General features: G+C 41.0%; 2 protein-coding genes across 2 annotated transcripts in view; one reads left to right on the forward strand and one right to left on the reverse strand.

Annotated features, from left to right (window-relative positions):
• LOC309476837 (uncharacterized protein) overlaps positions 1–5,000 on the reverse strand; it is a gene marked incomplete at its 3' end in the record, with an annotated part of 180,910 nt that overhangs the window by 48,781 nt on the left and 127,129 nt on the right. The window lies entirely within an intron of this gene.
• slc22a5 (solute carrier family 22 member 5) overlaps positions 4,941–5,000 on the forward strand; it is a 49,894-nt gene continuing 49,834 nt past the window's right edge. The window contains exon 1 of the mRNA XM_082141320.1: positions 4,941–5,000. This exon is cut by the window's right edge and continues 483 nt beyond it. The gene's annotated coding sequence lies outside the window, so the exon portion shown is untranslated.

Genomic DNA, 5,000 nt, shown 5'->3' on the forward strand with positions numbered 1-5,000 from the left:
AACTGACTTTAGTGTGTGTGAAGTGTGTAGAGAAACTGACTTTAGTGTGTGTGAAGTGTGTAGAGAAACGGACTTTAGTGTGTGTGAAGAGTGTAGAGAAACTGACTTTAGTGTGCAGCCATGTCACCCTGTAGCCCAAGACCGGTTGCCCACTGAAGCTAAGCAGGGCTGAGCCTGGTTAGTACCTGGATGGGAGACCTCCTGAGAAAACCAGGTTGCTGCTTGAAGAGGTGTTAGTGCGGCCAGTAGGGGGTGCTCACCCTGTGGTCTGTGTGGGTCCTAACGCCCCAGTATAGTGATGGGGACACTATACTGTCAAAGAGCACCGTCCTTCGGATGAGACGTAAAACCGAGGTCCTGACTCTCTGTGGTCATTAAAAATCCCAGGATGTCTTTCGAAAGAGTAGGGGTGTAACCCCGGCATCCTGGCCAAATTTGCCCAGTGGCCTCTGTCCATCATGGCCTCCTAATCATCCTCATATACTGATTGGCTTCATCACTGTCTCCTCTCCACCAGTAAGCTGGTGTGTGGTGGGCGTTCTGGCGCAATATGGCTGCCGTCGCATCATCCAAGTGGATGCTGCACATTGGTGGTGGTTGAGGAGATCCCCCCTTCTATGTAAAGCGCTTTGAGTGCCGAGAAAAGCGCTATATAAATGTAATGAATTATTATTATTATTATTATTTAGTGTGTGTGAAGAGAGTAGAGAAACTGACTTTAGTGTGTGTGAAGAGTGTAGAGAAACTGACTTTAGTGTGTGTGAAGAGTGTAGAGAAACTGACTTTAGTGTGTGTGAAGAGAGTAGAGAAACTGACTTTAGTGTGTGTGAAGAGTGTAGAGAAACTGAAGAGAAACTGACTTTAGTGTGTGTGAAGAGTGTAGAGAAACTGACTTTAGTGTGTGTGAAGAGTGTAGAGAAACTGACTTTAGTGTGTGTGAAGTGTGTAGAGAAACTGACTTTAGTGTGTGTGAAGAGTGTAGAGAAACTGAAGAGAAACTGACTTTAGTGTGTGTGAAGAGTGTAGAGAAACTGACTTTAGTGTGTGTGAAGAGTGTAGAGAAACTGACTTTAGTGTGTGTGAAGTGTGTAGAGAAACTGACTTTAGTGTGTGTGAAGAGTGTAGAGAAACTGACTTTAGTGTGTGTGAAGAGTGTAGAGAAACTGACTTTAGTGTGTGTGAAGAGTGTAGAGAAACTGACTTTAGTGTGTGTGAAGAGAGTAGAGAAACTGACTTTAGTGTGTGTGAAGAGTGTAGAGAAACTGAAGAGAAACTGACTTTAGTGTGTGTGAAGAGTGTAGAGAAACTGACTTTAGTGTGTGTGAAGTGTGTAGAGAAACTGACTTTAGTGTGTGTGAAGAGAGTAGAGAAACTGACTTTAGTGTGTGTGAAGAGAGTAGAGAAACTGACTTTAGTGTGTGTGAAGAGTGTAGAGAAACTGAAGAGAAACTGACTTTAGTGTGTGTGAAGAGAGTAGAGAAACTGACTTTAGTGTGTGTGAAGAGAGTAGAGAAACTGACTTTAGTGTGTGTGAAGAGAGTAGAGAAACTGACTTTAGTGTGTGTGAAGAGTGTAGAGAAACTGAAGAGAAACTGACTTTAGTGTGTGTGAAGAGTGTAGAGAAACTGACTTTAGTGTGTGTGAAGTGTGTAGAGAAACTGACTTTAGTGTGTGTGAAGAGTGTAGAGAAACTGACTTTAGTGTGTGTGAAGAGAGTAGAGAAACTGAAGAGAAACTGACTTTAGTGTGTGTGAAGAGTGTAGAGAAACTGACTTTAGTGTGTGTGAAGAGAGTAGAGAAACTGACTTTAGTGTGTGTGAAGAGAGTAGAGAAACTGACTTTAGTGTGTGTGAAGAGTGTAGAGAAACTGACTTTAGTGTGTGTGAAGAGTGTAGAGAAACGGACTTTAGTGTGTGTGAAGAGTGTAGAGAAACTGACTTTAGTGTGTGTGAAGAGTGTAGAGAAACTGAAGAGAAACGGACTTTAGTGTGTGTGAAGAGTGTAGAGAAACTGAAGAGAAACGGACTTTAGTGTGTGTGAAGAGTGTAGAGAAACTGACTTTAGTGTGTGTGAAGAGTGTAGAGAAACTGACTTTAGTGTGTGTAAAGTGTGTAGAGAAACTGACTTTAGTGTGTGTGAAGAGTGTAGAGAAACTGACTTTAGTGTGTGTGAAGAGTGTAGAGAAACTGACTTTAGTGTGTGTGAAGAGTGTAGAGAAACTGACTTTAGTGTGTGTGAAGAGTGTAGAGAAACTGAAGAGAAACTGACTTTAGTGTGTGTGAAGAGAGTAGAGAAACTGACTTTAGTGTGTGTGAAGAGTGTAGAGAAACTGACTTTAGTGTGTGTGAAGAGAGTAGAGAAACTGACTTTAGTGTGTGTGAAGAGTGTAGAGAAACTGAAGAGAAACTGACTTTAGTGTGTGTGAAGAGTGTAGAGAAACTGACTTTAGTGTGTGTGAAGTGTGTAGAGAAACTGACTTTAGTGTGTGTGAAGAGTATAGAGAAACTGACTTTAGTGTGTGTGAAGAGAGTAGAGAAACTGACTTTAGTGTGTGTGAAGAGAGTAGAGAAACTGACTTTAGTGTGTGTGAAGAGTGTAGAGAAACTGACTTTAGTGTGTGTGAAGAGAGTAGAGAAACTGACTTTAGTGTGTGTGAAGAGAGTAGAGAAACTGACTTTAGTGTGTGTGAAGAGAGTAGAGAAACTGACTTTAGTGTGTGTGAAGAGAGTAGAGAAACTGACTTTAGTGTGTGTGAAGAGTGTAGAGAAACTGACTTTAGTGTGTGTGAAGAGTGTAGAGAAACTGACTTTAGTGTGTGTGAAGAGTGTAGAGAAACTGACTTTAGTGTGTGTGAAGAGAGTAGAGAAACTGACTTTAGTGTGTGTGAAGAGAGTAGAGAAACTGACTTTAGTGTGTGTGAAGAGAGTAGAGAAACTGACTTTAGTGTGTGTGAAGAGAGTAGAGAAACTGACTTTAGTGTGTGTGAAGAGAGTAGAGAAACTGACTTTAGTGTGTGTGAAGTGTGTAGAGAAACTGACTTTAGTGTGTGTGAAGAGTATAGAGAAACTGACTTTAGTGTGTGTGAAGAGAGTAGAGAAACTGACTTTAGTGTGTGTGAAGAGTGTAGAGAAACTGAAGAGAAACTGACTTTAGTGTGTGTGAAGAGTGTAGAGAAACTGACTTTAGTGTGTGTGAAGAGAGTAGAGAAACTGACTTTAGTGTGTGTGAAGAGTGTAGAGAAACTGAAGAGAAACTGACTTTAGTGTGTGTGAAGAGTGTAGAGAAACTGACTTTAGTGTGTGTGAAGTGTGTAGAGAAACTGACTTTAGTGTGTGTGAAGAGTATAGAGAAACTGACTTTAGTGTGTGTGAAGAGAGTAGAGAAACTGACTTTAGTGTGTGTGAAGAGAGTAGAGAAACTGACTTTAGTGTGTGTGAAGAGTGTAGAGAAACTGACTTTAGTGTGTGTGAAGAGAGTAGAGAAACTGACTTTAGTGTGTGTGAAGAGAGTAGAGAAACTGACTTTAGTGTGTGTGAAGAGAGTAGAGAAACTGACTTTAGTGTGTGTGAAGAGTGTAGAGAAACTGACTTTAGTGTGTGTGAAGAGTGTAGAGAAACGGACTTTAGTGTGTGTGAAGAGTGTAGAGAAACTGAAGAGAAACGGACTTTAGTGTGTGTGAAGAGTGTAGAGAAACGGACTTTAGTGTGTGTGAAGAGTGTAGAGAAACTGACTTTAGTGTGTGTGAAGAGTGTAGAGAAACTGACTTTAGTGTGTGTGAAGAGTGTAGAGAAACTGACTTTAGTGTGTGTGAAGAGTGTAGAGAAACTGAAGAGAAACGGACTTTAGTGTGTGTGTGAAGAGTGTAGAGAAACTGACTTTAGTGTGTGTGAAGAGTGTAGAGAAACTGACTTTAGTGTGTGTGAAGTGTGTAGAGAAACTGACTTTAGTGTGTGTGAAGTGTGTAGAGAAACTGACTTTAGTGTGTGTGAAGTGTGTAGAGAAACTGACTTTAGTGTGTGTGAAGAGTGTAGAGAAACTGACTTTAGTGTGTGTGAAGAGTGTAGAGAAACTGACTTTAGTGTGTGTGAAGTGTGTAGAGAAACTGACTTTAGTGTGTGTGAAGAGTGTAGAGAAACTGACTTTAGTGTGTGTGAAGAGTGTAGAGAAACTGACTTTAGTGTGTGTGAAGTGTGTAGAGAAACTGACTTTAGTGTGTGTGAAGAGTGTAGAGAAACTGACTTTAGTGTGTGTGAAGAGTGTAGAGAAACTGACTTTAGTGTGTGTGAAGTGTGTAGAGAAACTGACTTTAGTGTGTGTGAAGAGTGTAGAGAAACTGACTTTAGTGTGTGTGAAGAGTGTAGAGAAACTGACTTTAGTGTGTGTGAAGTGTGTAGAGAAACTGACTTTAGTGTGTGTGAAGAGTGTAGAGAAACTGACTTTAGTGTGTGAAATCAGTCCTAGAGATTGAAAAAAACTTTAATGGGAGATCATGGCAAATTTTAACATTTAGTGTTCTCATGCTCATACAGTGCAACAGAAAAAAAAATTCCTAGCATTGCCATGAATCCATGAGGAAATATATATATATATAATTTGGTAGATGGTGTTGATTTTAAACCGAGAGCAATATGAACATGACAGGAGTTGTGCATCTGAGAGCGTCGGCCGGACGCAGGGTTTCATGAAGTAGAGTTTGACTGAGAGTTGAGTTCAGGAGCAGCGAAACTCAAACACTTCAAAGCTTGGCAACAAAAAGATTAAGTCAAGCATTTCCAGTCATTCCTAACTCTCTGCAGGAGCCCTGCTGGAGATTATCCCGGCCCGGAGTTTCACTCCCACTACAGCTAATCAGATTGTAATTCTTTTGGCCCCTTTTAGTGGAAAAATGTGCCTTGGATTAGTTGCCATGAACATTATGTCTGAAGTCAAGCTCCGATGCAGAACTCCCGGTCCTCTCTCATGTGTTCAGGCGGTGGACAGCGATCTTCTCCTGTGAGTTT

Source organism: Leuciscus leuciscus, assembly GCF_965113295.1.
Source record: "Leuciscus leuciscus genome assembly, chromosome: 16".
NCBI lineage: Eukaryota > Metazoa > Chordata > Actinopteri > Cypriniformes > Leuciscidae > Leuciscus > Leuciscus leuciscus.